This window comes from Meleagris gallopavo, chromosome 9 (genome assembly GCF_000146605.3).
Source record: "Meleagris gallopavo isolate NT-WF06-2002-E0010 breed Aviagen turkey brand Nicholas breeding stock chromosome 9, Turkey_5.1, whole genome shotgun sequence".
Taxonomy (NCBI): Eukaryota; Metazoa; Chordata; class Aves; order Galliformes; family Phasianidae; genus Meleagris; species Meleagris gallopavo.
The window spans coordinates 6290702-6305570 of NC_015019.2; the positions used below are offsets into that span (position 1 = coordinate 6290702).

The 14869-nt window shown below is 35.2% G+C and overlaps 1 long non-coding RNA gene across 1 annotated transcript in view; it reads left to right on the forward strand.

Annotated features, from left to right (window-relative positions):
- Positions 1–13840, forward strand: part of LOC116216930 — a 200983-nt gene extending 187143 nt beyond the window's left edge. Inside the window, exons 4-5 of the long non-coding RNA XR_004160636.1 lie at positions 9130–9253; positions 12108–13840. This is a non-coding gene — a long non-coding RNA (uncharacterized LOC116216930). The remainder of the gene's footprint in view (positions 1–9129; positions 9254–12107) is intronic.
- Positions 13841–14869: the final 1029 nt, after the last annotated feature.

The window sequence follows — 14869 nt, forward strand, 5'->3', positions numbered from 1 at the left end:
CCAATATACATCGGGTGGAAAATCCTTCCCAGTCATTATTGAATAGAGAAATTGTAAACAACAGGCATTCTAAGCTTTGGAAAAGGTCACGAACATCTCCCTGTTTCCAGCAGTTTGTAGAACAGGTGGGTGGGATTGTAAATCTGTGAGATTCCTAACTAAAGCTGATTTCTTTACCTCAGGGTGAGCTTCTGATCTGTAAAAAGTAATTTGGAACTTGAGCTATGGGATAACCATTACTGCAAGGGAACAATTTTTATTTAAGAAAATAAAATATAATCTTTAAATCTTCATGATGTGATTTTAGGATCTTTCTTTTAGAATAGCTGACCCAAATTTCCGTTGTTTAATCAAATCTGAAAAGCTTTGTAAATATTGTTGATCAGAGAACACTTCTCAATTATTTGCTAGCTGGGATTTTTCCACAATATATCCACGTGACACTTTCTGTGAGTCGTTTGTGAAGATCAATTTTCATGCCCTGGTTATTGAATTAACACTCATGGCACTTGGTACTGCTAGGAATGGATAATAGCGATTGCACTTTGGGGGGGTTTTGAGGCAGTTTTGGCTGACACATCACAGTTTCAGTGCTAAAGAAGTCTCACTAAGCCAACTTGTTTCACTGATATGCACGTCATTAGATAATTAGATATTGAGGGGAGAAAACTGAACAGCACAAAATAACTTCAGTCTCTTTATGTGGAACTTGTTGACTGTGTTAGTGTTGTATGCATGACGAAAGGGACAATACAATTTACGACTAATCCAGTTTAATCCAAAGCGGTAACATCTCTCATGTTCAGCTGGTAACATCTCTCCATATGTGGAAATTTAAGATACTCTTTACTAGTTCTATGACTGCCTGCATATTGATTAGTTAGTAGTATGCTGAAGTTCTGTGTGGACATCAGTTGCATGTGAAACTGTGAGATATGTGTGATTAGTGGCAATTTTTTCTGTTTTGCATCTGTTGATTTGTCATTCTGTTGATTTTAAAATAAACAACAAAAAATGCATCATTTCAGCCCTAGAGAAAAGCTAATCTACTAAAATGCTCAGTGCTTGTGTGTAATAGTTAACTGATGTATTCTGTCCCTTAAATATGTTAGAGATAATCTACACTTTGTGCATATTTATTTCTTTGGAAAATGTAACTTTATGTAAAAATATATTGTTAATTTGAATCCTAGCATTCATATCTGGAACATTTTTTTATAAAGGTCTCCAAAGAGACCTTTGTATGCATAGGAAGCATCCTAAACTAAGATCACTAGGCAGATCTTGTCAGTGGACACATTGGTGGAAATCAGATTGCTTAAACCATACCATCAGCCAATTATATACTAAATTCATAAAAAATACCTGAAAAATATTATAACCAGATTTTCTGAGCTCATTTAACTTTACAGGCGTTAAAGAACAGATATTTTTGCGTAGATGAAAGTAATCTCTTCCTTCCCTCTGTGCACACTTGGCTGCATATCGGTAAAGGTGCCCTACCTACCTTTTCTTTAGTATGTTGCTATTGCGTGTTACTGAGAGAGACCCAAGTGAAAATGTAATCTTTGAACACCTTGATGGTGACACGAGGAAATACTGCTTTACGCAAAAATTGGAAACCTTCAGCTCAGAAGGAAATCCAACTGGAACCTATTTCCAACTTTTAACTATTTTGTTTTATTGTCAGGGACCTGATTAATCGTTCCCTATTGTTCACTAACTAACCTCTGCATCCCACACTGAGTAAAACTGCCCCATGCTAGTTGGTGTTCAGGTGCTCTGTTTGACCGTGTTCTCCTTATCTCTTTCCACAGAACACTCATATCCTTTGCAATATAAAAATATTTTTAATCCTCTCTCCAGCTAAATTTCTGGCTATCATCATTCTTGTGAAGAAAGGCAATCTTTCTTTAGATTTTCGACTGAAAGCCATGCTTTTCCAGTTCAGAAATAAGCAATCCCCTACCTTTGTTCAACTTCCCCATAGAAAACCTATTGCCTTTTAAGGAAGTGCTTTGCATAAGTCACGGCAGATGGCTTTGTGCCTGCCCACTTCGCAATATGGATGAACTGTCTCACTATCATGGCTTAAGGATCCATTAGGGTCTTGCTGTCTAACTGTGCTACTCAGTGTATCCTGCTAATTTCATTTTAGCAGCTAGATGTCTCTCTTTCCTCCGTTATTAAGAAATAACAGTAGGTGAGCAGTTTTTGCCTTTGGAAAAATCTTGTTGACCTCCATCATTTGTCCATTTTAGAGGCAAATTTTAGATCTGGATTTGCCTATAAATCTGCAACCCAGTGAGCATGTGTCTTGGTTTTGCACATAGCTTTCTCAGATCATTGATTGTTTCCCTCTATTAATCTGTTCTGGCCTGAGGCTGACCTTTTTTGCTTTACCTCTCTGCTTTCCAAGTAGGATTGTAGATTGAGACACTTTCTGCCTTTGGCATTCTTCTTTCTTCTTAATCATAGCTGTTTTCCACCTCATGTAATTGTTTTCATTTTGTGATCTTTTTTTAAAGTCAGAAATACTGTCCTGCTACAAGAACCAAAATCTTTGGTGTAAGTTCTGGATTCTGCATGTACAGTTCCAGAGAATGATTCCTTTCACATAAACAAGGGTATGTACTACAGGGCCAAAACTGCTGCTGGGTTCAGTGAAGTCAAGTGGAATAACCAAAGTCTGCTTTTTAGAGAACACAGGGTCTGGCATTTGTTTTTCTGCACGGAAAATATTTTTTGTTGTTGTTTCTTGTTTATGATTATTATATCTCTCTTCTTACTTATGCTTCCACTCGCATTTCTTATTTCTTCAGGATGTTCTCAGATTACTCATACTAGTGTGGAATGAACATGCAGAAACCAAAAGAAGGGCTCCCGTTTCATTCTTTTATGTGGTAAATTAGATGTGGTTCATCTCATGTCTTTCTCTAAGCTGTTAACTCAAAGGCCAAAATACCTCTAGCTATTCTAACCCAGACAGATAATGAACACTTGTAATTAATAAAGTATTTAGATAGTCCTCTAATCCAAAAATGAGACAGCACAGGATAAAAATTTGTCAAAAAAAAAAAAGGTTTTTTTTAAAGGATGTTCAGGGTGGGCAGAGGAAAATTGTTAATTACTATTAAATGACTGTGATTTTTCAAAGCCTAGGAAAACTTTATACACTGATGAGGTTTGGTGTTTCACATAAAAAGCTAGAAATGGCTTTTTAAAAATATCAAAGGTCTTGCTTTTTAAAACACATTTTGAAATATTTAATGTAATTAAACATCACGCTTTTCAAATTCTGGAGGTGTTATAAAGCAAAGATAGCTCTGTGTAAGAACATATGTCTCTAGTATAGCATTTACAACAGCAATATTAAGTAATAGATAAGCCTCTCCATGTTTTTCACTATAGCTAATGATGCTAGTATGCAATTTGCTTGCCTGTATTTATGCGAGATCTTTGCAAGGTCTGCGCCAATATAATTTCTTCACATCTTATTGACGTGAATTCATGTATATGCCAATGTACTATGTATTGCTACATATAAATGCAGGCTGTGATCCATCAGTTAAGCACATTGAACTACTGTGCATGTTTGTAAATGAACTTCCAAGAGTGTTCACTAAACTTTTCTCAAATTTTCAAAGCATATTGTATGATAGTGGAGAAAGAAGAAATGTAGATGTAACACTTGTAAATGTTGAACTATTTGGCTCAGCAGCTAAGATCTCTATTAAACACTTTATAAATAGCATTTAAAGTTTGCAGATATGTGGTGTGAAGCTGGATACGTAGAATATATTATGTGTATGCTATATTCATCACACTTCAGTGTTCACTTTTGTAACTGTTAAGCTCTTAATTTTGTTGGTTAACAGATAATTTTTATAACATGCATTTGCCCAAGTAACAGCATTCCCAAAGTGTTATTCATTTGCAGAAGAAAATTATCATATATTTGGTTAGAAGGTGACAGAGTCTTTTAAGATTTTATTCATGGAAAATACAGAGCAGTAAGTTTTAAGAGTTTTCATGTGAACACCTTTTACCAATTAGACTCATAGACTGGAGGCTGTTGGGTCTCTTTTGGTTGGTTGATTGTTTTTTGTTGTTGTTTTTGAAGACGGCGAGCACTAATAACACAGGTATATGTGGGCAAAGACACTTTCTGCCTGTGCACTGAGCTGCTGGCATCTGAAGAAATTCCGGTTGAAGCCACCTGTTCTCAGCAACATGCTTAAGCCTGTGACAAGGATCATGGTGCTCCCTTGAGTGCTGTACACTGCACAGGGGATGCCTTAAGTGACATCAATACGAAGCATAAGCAGAGTGAGCTCACATCTGCCTCTATTCCTCTCTGTCCATATGTTTCTGAGAATGTTTCTTAGCAATTGTGTTTTCAAACACCATTTTAGTGAAGTTAGTCAATGGGCTCAGGAGTAGGAAGGGAGGCATTTTGAAGAGCAGGATGAGGGGTGAATTCTCTGCCCTATATGGGCTGACATATATGGAAACTAAGGGTTAACCTGAACAGTTTATATTATAGAACATTTCTACTATGTTTATGAAATTTAGACTCATAGCATACATGCTAAATGCTTGCCAGTGAGCAAACTTCTGTACCTTTGAGAATTTCATCCCAGTATTTTCTGCCTGCTCCATTGCAACCTGTAATAATAGCCCATTAATCAAGTGTCACCCCTCTAATACAGAGGAGTTCTATCTTTATTGCCTTCGTTTATAATAATTTAGTTTATACTTTACAATGTTATTGATTTTATGAAATGGCTCATTACATTTACACAAAACTAAATCATTCAATTAAATACTTTACTAGATTTATTGTTGGATAGAATTAGAAATCAAGCCCTAAGAAATTATTTTTTGAAATCATTATTGGGAAAATGTTCTTACTTATGTTATAGTCTAGTGAAAGAATATAAATTGCTCAGCAAAATTTTAAAAATGATTAAAACCAGATTCCCTTTCTTGAACTTCTGAGTGCCACAAGCAGCAAAAAGTTTGGTTGAACTTGAAAGGGGAAAATTACAATCCAAGATTATCTGTGTACCTTCTGGTAACTGGGAAGAAACATTATTCTGGATAATGATCCATCAGTCACCTCTTCATTTAGGGGCATATGCGTGAGTAGTGAAATAGAGGGAAGAAGGGTCTATTTAATACCTTGACTTCCTGTGAAATAGGGATGTCCTGTGAAATAGGGATTGAAAGCTGGACTGTTTATTTCCACCTCAAGAAATCAGTATACACAATAAAAACCCTATGACTATAAATGCCATATGAGTTCATTGGGTTTAATTACAGGCTTTTCCCAGCTTTTATTTTGCTTTTGTTCTCTGGTAGTGCTTTCATGAGTTTTTATAATAAACATTTCAGAAAATGAAACATTTTATTATTATTTAAAACTAAAATAGGACAGAATATGCATTGGAGGAATACAGGCACACCGGAGGCAAGTCTATTCTGAAGTGACTAAGGGAGTTTGGAGGACTGCTCTTGTTGTCACTGACCGTAAACAGCATACTGTGTTTGAACCAGGTAATCTGCAATTTAGAAGCAGAGTGAAAAACACATAGTTAAAATCTCAGTAACTGAAATTTGTAATTCAGAAGTTATTTCAATGTGATTTAAACTTTACAAAGCTTCTAACAAAAGGAACTCATTTAAAAATTGTATTTGTCCTAAATCATTTATGATCAAAAATCATAAGGCTGAGGTGAGGGGGCTCACTTTTAGTTAAGATACTATGTTTTTTTATAATGTTTTATGTATCTTCCTTTATTATTTTAACTCATTAGTTTTATGATTTTCTTGGCAAGGAGTTCCTGTTATACAGTCTTAAGGAAGCAAAGGGATTAAAGTCCTCTTCTTGGATTTGTTCCTAGAGCTGTTTTTCCAGTCTTTCTGTCTTCTGGAGAACCTCGGTCAGGTTTTCTTGCCTGCATAATCATTTATCAGGTCGAAAAAAAGAATTGCGAAAGTCCTAAATGAAAACAGTCTAATAGAACAGCAGTTTAACTAGTAATGACACAACAGTAGCTGGTGATAGTGTTAGGATAATGGTTGAGGAACAGGGATGACTACCACCACACTGCAATGGCAAAAAAAAACTTCTGACAGAGTGAAAGACAGTGCAGTAGTTTGTCCTTTAGGGCACAGGAGCAGAGATCAAGGCCATCACCAAGGGAATGACAGGTCTTAATGCACTACCTCTATTCATTGGCACCATATTAACTGTACAAAATGTGTTCTGTTTCTAGTCCTGTGCCATCTTGTCTATTTCTTCTTTAGTTTCATGTCTTTTTTTTTTTTTCAGTGTTTTGCGTAGTTGCTTATTATTATTATTTCTACCTGCAGTGCAGTTTTAATGATTTACCTTTTTATTGCCTTTGGAGCACTTTGTCTTGTTGATCTCCCTCCTGCTTCTCTTTCTTAAAGATGACAGGTTTAGTGTTTTTAAATTTTTTGAATAATTAAAAGCTTTGAATCTTTGGTTACCCTCTGCTGGATTGCCAGGATTTGTAGCATAAAAAAAAATAATTAGATACTCTGAATTCTTAAAAGTATTCCAAAGTTTTCCTCTCTGTTAATAAAAGCAGCTCTTTGTATTAGACCAGAACCTCTCTATTCATCAGACAAAATGATATTTTGTGTGCATGCATAGTTGGTGTGGAATATTTAATTCTTAATGCATACTAAGTGAACCTTTTTTTCATTTTACCTCGTTTTCTATTTGTATATTATCAAATATCTACTGAAGAATTGCCTCTTCTCGTTTCATTGTTGTACGTTACAAAATATTATTTATCTTCAATATGTTTATGCAAGATTACCTAGATATTCTGGAAAAAAATGTTTTCTTTTTTAACCTTTCTCTCATATTTTTAAGTCTCTTGCCTAGTCTTTAACAAACCTTTTCTCTATGTCACCTCTAAGCAACTGTTCAAAGTCTAATTACACTTTTGGATTACAAAAGAAAAAAAAACTTTTTTTTTTTAATATATTAAAGATTCCTCCCTTGGAGTGCTTTTCTTCACAGTGTGATGTCCCATCACCAGTGCTTGACCCATTTCTGCTGCCTGTGGTGCAGTTCTCTTCAGCCTGTCAACTGCAAAAACAGAAGACCTTAGACTTGAAACAAGTCCTGTATTCCTGTCCTCTTCTGTTGTCAAACTGACTTTGGGAGAGTCATATCAGTGCCCTCGCTTGGACAGAGTCCCTTGGCTGTGAGAACAGCAGAAATACCACAGGTTATCTTCTCTTTTCTTCATTATTTTGTCCAAAAAAGGCACTAACACTCACTCTCCTATAATGCATTGTCACCTGTGGCATTGGGAAGGGCTCTTGTTTCTGTGGACCTAACGTGATATGTTGGTGCTGCTTTGAAATGACAGAACAAAAGCAGTATGATGGGGACACAATGGGTTAGAATGGCTTGTATAGTACATTGGAGTTATACTGGAGTATTCCAGTCAATGGGAAAGAGAATAAGTCAAGAGAATAAGCAGAGAAGGAAAGAGATAAAAACTACCAGTTTGTTTTCATACATTGTTCGCTCACTTCATGTCTATCTACTGCAAGCAAGCACCTTACCTCCTTACACAAGAGGGAAAATGAGAAAACCCTATGTTATTTTGTAATTTTTCTCAATTTTGGTTATTTCAAACCCAAACACTGACATAAAATAGATTACAAACCTCTCGCAGCCCAGTAGCTGGCATCATGCTGTATTGTCACCCTGCAGTCAGTAATTTTCAAATTTTTTTGCAATCATTGTTAATTATTTTATTTTATGATTAATTAAATACTTGTTGATGTAGAAATCCTGAAGCACATCTTGAGAATCTTTACCAGCAAGATAGCATATTTTCTCTCTGTGTCTCCATGAATTCATTATTATTTATGCAAAAAGCAGTGGTTAGAAAACAAGAAACATAATTAAGGAATTGTTGATGAAAGTAAATACCTAGAAAATTACAATGGGCAGTATAAATAAGTTGCCTACCGAGAGGAAGAATTCGGTCTCTTTGTTTTCCAGGTGAGCTCAGAGCAGTCCAAGAAATTTGCAGTGAGTGAAATCTTCCTTTCCCCCTCTCTTCTCCACGTGCCTTTTCCTCTTCAGTTTCAAAAAAAGAAAACGCTATGTAGTATATAACTTTTTTTTTTTTTTCCCCTCAAAAAATGCAGTGAATAGCTTGCTGCGAGGTAGAGAAGAATGAAAAACATTTATGTAGCAAATAAATCACATAGCAAATAAGTTTTGGAACAGTGCATTTCATTCGCCTGTGGGGCATTAATGCCAATCCTAGAGGACAGAACAGAAAGAATAAAATTGAGTTAAATAAAACCAAAGTGTTTAGTCTTACAAACGCACCAACAGCCATCAGTACCAAGCATTAATTCTTTTTCCGCTGGCAGCAGGAAGGTGGGTGAGACAATACTGTCAGATGCACAAATTAAGTCACTGTGGCAGAAACACAACACAAATAAGTAGGAAAAACAATGCAAAGAAAAACACTCTTGTTGCCATATAAACTTTCTTTCAAGCTGGAGGCGCAGAAAAGAAAGTTAATGATTTGGTGCGTGTCATCTTGTAGCCTGACAAGTTCTTTCAGAATAGGAAGAGCATGTAAGATGCTAGGAGAAGACTTGCTGTACATTCTGATAGAAAAAAATGGGCTTATGGATTGCAGAAGAGTTACCTTTTCAGCTGACTGAGAAATAGAAATCAGCAGTACTGAGTCTAGAGTGCTAGGGAAAGGTATAGTAAAGATTAATCTGAAACAGAGGAAGGTTGTGTGTGATAGGAACTTATATACAGCCCTTTTTTCCTCACCATTATTTAACTCCCATTAATATTAGGGGCCCAGCATACAAGATTAAAGGAAAACAATCCATGTTTAACAAAAAGTTGTAAGAGTTCCTCCACATCTCACAAAATAAGAGAAGCTGTAAGAGAAGCTACTTTGTTCTTTTTTCATATCAGATCATCAGTGTGCTGGGGAGGGGCAGTATTTCAATCACCTCTATCTTTATATCTTTAATCTTTGTGTTTCTATACAGTAAATTTATCTGACAAATTTATGTTTTATTTTTCTGCACTTCTAGCACTTTCTGTACATGCTCCTATGTCTTTTGTACATCCCTAGTTCAGCGGTTTTTTAAGAGGGCTCCATTATGGGACTGCAAGCAAAAGTTGAGGATAGAAATGATATCAAATCTGTGGATTAAGGTATGTTCCACATGCTTCTCACAACATGAGACTGAGAAATTATTGTGGATAAACTATAATTCATATAGTAATTTAGAAGTCTACACTTGTATGATATTTGTTTTCTATTCCTAAAGTAATTGAATTCAGCTGTACTGATTTTAAACTAATGCATAAGAGCCAACACCCAAAGCAATCTAGTTACTTGCTAAAGAAGAACATATTTAAATAGTCCAAAAGAAAGTTTCTCTTGTGACCAGTGCCCCAGACTGATGGGGAACTGGGATGTTGCCATGTCCATTAGCTAGATGTAGTATTTGTGGGAAAGAGAATATACCAGGAGAATAATGATGTGCATATCCCCTTTGGAAAACACTGCTCTTAGTTTTTTTAGTAGGATGACTGAAAATATGTAAGAGTAAACAAGTAACCGATGATACATCTAACAGATTTGTTTGGATGTGTATATTCTGCCTTAATCACTAAGGTTGTACATGCGTTTGTGTGCAGTGTACTACATGAATCCCTGTAATGGTGCCACATTAAGGCTAGGATAGGTAGAGACCTGAGAGCATGGGCAAGATTGTCAAATTCACTGACTTGATTTAGAAATATAGCAAGGATAGTGATTGCTCCTGTACAGCTTCTGGGGCAGCGGTAGTTTCATGCTAGTTTTTATCACTTAGTGTGTAGAAGCTGGCAATCCTGTTGCCTCACCTTTGTGCTAAATTTGAACAAGAGCGCTGTCAAAATTTTTGATTTCCATTGTGAACTCAAACTGCGAGCCAAAGCAACTATATAGATAACCCCTTTAGTCTTGGTGGAGTTTATACTGTAACAGTGCTTGCTGTGAGGTGCTGGAGGTGATCACACTTTTTTTGAATATGATTAAATATATCATCTTGTTTCTGCTTTGCTGTCACCTCTGAAGACCCTATTCACTGAGTATCCAGGCCTGAAGTCGAAGAGGCTATAAGGTCTTCCTGACTCGAAAAGGGTCATTATTTTATAATGCCAATTAGGAGCTGACATCCAAATTTTATATTTATAACCATGCTTTCTTATGAAGTGTTCTTCTCGTACAGGTATAGAGAAAGACAATAAAAACTATGACTTGAATGCTTCCATACATTAATAAATTAAATTGTGCAGGTGATTAATTTTACAATGAGGCATTCAAATAATGAGGTGTTCAGAGGAAGATTTATGTAAAAACTTAATAGTTGGATCTGGAGAATATTTTTCATCCCTTCCTCTAGAAAAGGATGTTGATATCTTCCTAAATGCAGCAGCAATGTTTGTTTCAAAATAAGTATTCCTAAATATATTTTAAAAAAATGGATTTCCAGAAATTCCTATACAAATATGATTGTAGTTTGGTGAAGATTTCTAAGATAACACTACATACAGTATTTCAATCTCATCAAGTTGAAATATTCTGCACATAAGACTTTTTTTCTTTCTGCAGGAAAGCAATTGATTAAGAATTTACTTCAGTACTTTCCATTAACTCTGGAAAGCACTTGCTGATGGAGAACATTCTTTAACCACTATGAGCTTGGGCAAGTGTTTGATTTGACAACTCAAATCCTTTGACACCAGATATTATCTTTGTGAACCCTTTGCTTGAGTTTTTATTTTCATAATGTGCTAGTTTTTTTCGGTCTGTCTTCATATCAAAACATTAATGGAATTAATTTAACTTTAATTTGCCTCATTTAATGAAGAATCCTTTTTTAACTTGTCATACAGTGGAAAAGTAAACAAGCTTTTAATTATTAAAATGTTTAATAGTAGTCATTGGTGAGAAAAATGTGTTCTCTCTTGAATGTGTTTAAAGTTATTTAAAGTATAAATCTAAACATTTGATATTCATTTATGACAGCTGAAACTTAAGATTATTAAAAGTGCCTCTTATTAGATACTGATATTCAAAGTAGTTGTTAGTGATGCATGGGCAAACAGGGACTTAAATAAGCAGAGAAGGAAACTTTCCTAAATCAAGTGTTTATATGTATGTATATGTATTCCTCCTTACATACTATAAGAGCATTTAAAATTCAGAAATTAACTAATAATTTTGAATGATTAATTACTCATCTTGTGCTGGCATACAGAAAATAAGAATATAAGATCCACTTCCTATTTTTTTCAATATTTTTTCATAAGCTGTCACAACAGATTTCAGGGAAAGCATCAAAATGTTTTAGTTTATTTAGATTAAATTGTGAAATATATTAACCTAGGCATGTGTATAAAATCAGTAATTATGATATGCTGGTAGTAAAGTTGCCTTCTTTCTGTTAATAGAAAATAATATCATATTCCAACAGCAAGCAAATCTGTAATAATAATAATGCAATTAAACTCGTTCTTAACTTAATCTTCCCCATAATAAATACTTTTGGTTTTGTAATTGCCAATTAGGAAATTAATTAAATGCATTGTCTGATATTGAAATAATCATGATATATTCTGCATCAAAAAATAAAAAAAGAAAAAGAAAAAAAAACATGAGATATATTCTCAATGCTCCATTTCACTTTTATGTATTAAAAATAAAATTGGTCTCTAAGAGGCTACAAAAGGCTCAGAAAAGCTCAGGAAGACAAGGTTAAAATTTGTACTAATATATTAGAACATAAAAAAAGAGGGATTCCTTGCCAGTATGTGACAGCTCTGCGAACAAATTTGTGAAGAATACAGATAGGACCACTGGGGTTTCCTCCCTCTTAGTTTTGCAATAAGCTCTGCCAAGAATCTTGTTTGTTAAATATGAATTAGAACTCCAGGCTTCTGATCAACAATTTTTTGTTGATAATTAGCAAATTTAAAGCCTGCAGGAAGTAAATTTTTTTTTTTTTTCTTTACCTAGGATATGATTTGCTTTGGCAAATCTCTTGCTATCCCTCATCTCAAGTTACATCACTGGAATATGGTGATTCATACATCCCATGTGAGAGTAAGTGAGAATTTATTTTCTAAATAGCAAAAAGTAGTGTGAACATACTGCTTAGAAACACTTTCTAACTGCGGTGGATAAGTAACATCTGAATAGGTGCCCAAGCGTTAACCAAAAAATATAAGCACACTGCATGTATATATAAGCAACCAACTTTTGCAGTTCATTCATCTGCAAAATGCTCTACATCACATCCATTGTAAAGTAGGGTTCGTTCAAGCAAGTGTGATTGTGTTAATTTGAGAATATTCTTTCGTTCTAGAGAAGCAAACAAAATGAATGCTGGGATTATCAATATGGAGTGAATGTGTTGGAGAGCAGGATATGTAAACTGCTGCTGAATTTATGTGGTTTTCTACTCCTCCTTATGAAGAAGCAGAAAAAGAGAGCTCGTACAGCTCACTCATTTATTTGAATAGAAAGACTGTGTGAGTGGCTGAAATCTGAAAATCAAATACTGCTCCTACATTTTCAATCAGTAGGAAGTAGCACATGATTAGTCTTCTACAGTTATTGCAGTGACCTTCCTCAAGTTTAGTTCAGTAATCATAAAATCTGAATGTTAAGCATTTGCTTGCCAGCCTAGTTTTTTTAACAGCATCTTTTCTATTTATTTTTATCACTAATGTATAAATATATGGATATCAGATGGCATTTTGCATGAAGATAAATTTCACTTAGTGTGGTAGGGTGGTAAGGTTGTGGGCTTTAGCAGAACTGTCTGAAACAATATTCCCAGGTAACTGCAAGAGCTGCAGCTCCCAAGCATCTAAAATAATAAATGGCACTCTTGTCTTTCCCGAGGGCATTTTAGGAATATTTAGCATATGAACACATGTGAAAACTATGGTGGGCTGAAAGGAGTACTGAATTGTACTTAGCATTCTTGAAACTGAAAGGCAGAGAAGAGCTATATAAATGAATGGGTTCCTAGAGGCTTTTTTATAGATTATAGGAGGAGAATGTGTTATAATAAAAGGTAATAAGAGCTTTCCTGCCTCCAATAGATTCTACCTCTGGCTAACCTACAGCTATCAGGAGTCAGTAATCCATGTTGGATAAAGAGACTTTGAGGAGCAATTTTATTCTATTGGAATGCACCAGTTTGCACAATGGATTTGTTCAATTTTTTCTAGTCAGCTTTCCTGAGAGACAACATTTCTGAAGTGCTCTTTCAGTTTTCATTCTGCAGTTCTTTAATTGGATGAATGGGCTGCAGGGCTCTGGAAGTTGAACAGAAAGTAAAATTTGCACTCTTTGTAAAACTAGCCAAACAAAACCTGTCTTGCAGTTTCATCTGACTCCAGGATAAAACGAACATGAAAGAAATGCCTATTTAAAGAATGAAAGTGTGAATGGTTTAGTGGTATTCTCTTCAGATTGGCACATTTTAGAAGAGTCTTTTTCCTTCATGGGAAAGTAATATGCTCCAAGTTGACCAACTGCAGATCCTTTTCATAAGAGGTTGAAGGAAAGGCACTGGTAATGCAACAACAGTGGTGCACCGTAGGACTGGGATATAATGCCATAGAACTAATTAGCATTATGTACTCCCTGTGTGCTTTCTTAGAGGAACTATGGTTCTAAATGATAGGTATGTAGCTTGAAACATTCTTAATCTGGGCAAGTGGTGCAGTGAAACATTACTCTTTGAATAAGAAAAGGAATACAGTTATTATTTTTATTTTTTTTTTAAATTCCTCAGAATTTTGTCTTCTGTATTGTTTTTTTTTTTTTTTTCCTTTGGACTGTTTTCCTTTGGTGCAATCTCATTGTTCAGCAATGGCAGGAAAAGTTATGAGGACTCTTGTTGGTGGGTCAATGGAAAAGAGACTTTGAAAAAGCATTGGTTTGCAGATTTTTTTTCAAATATGTGAAACACTCTAAAATATCCTTTGCATGATACTACTTAAGGAGACTCAATATTGCAGCCAGTATCTACTGGAAGTATCTATTTGGAAATATTTTCAAATACATAGAGGGGGAAAGTCTTCACCTATGCACAATAAATAGTTGAAAAGGTACGAGTGAGATGGGAGACCATTCCTCTTAGTTTGCTTGCTGAGACAACTTTAACAAGGTGCTGAATCCGGTTACTAAAAAAGGAAGAAGGTCTGTTTTCTGGGGAGATAAAAGAGATTTATTCTGGATAAAGGGGAGACTGGGAGTGCAGCAAACAACTTGAGAGTGATCTGGGAATAGGCTTGGAAATAGGAACGAGAAAAAAGTTAAGGAATACATCACTCCTTCAAAGGTAAAGTATTGAAAACTGCAAAGGTAAAACAGGTATGTGCATGGGAAACTGTCAGTAGATGAACTGGAACAGATGCTGAGATGGGCTGATGAGATGAGGAAAAGGAAGTATCTCTGTTTGGATTGTTCCTTTGCATTATGGCTTCATAGGACTTCTTTGGCTTGGAGAACTTTCTTGTCCTATTTTTGAATTAAGCTGAGTCCATATACTTCTGGCAGAGCTGAATTTTGACCTATCTTGAAGTGGCAACAATTGTAGGTCTCAGTCCAATGATTTTGAACTGAGGTTCAAACTTCAAGTGTAGTGCAGATCACAGTTTAAAATACCTGACAGCTTATGATTTGTCTTCTGTCACCAAAGGAGAGAGCAAGTTAAACGGTCTGTAGTAAAAAGCAATTGAACAAATCATTTAAAAAAAAAA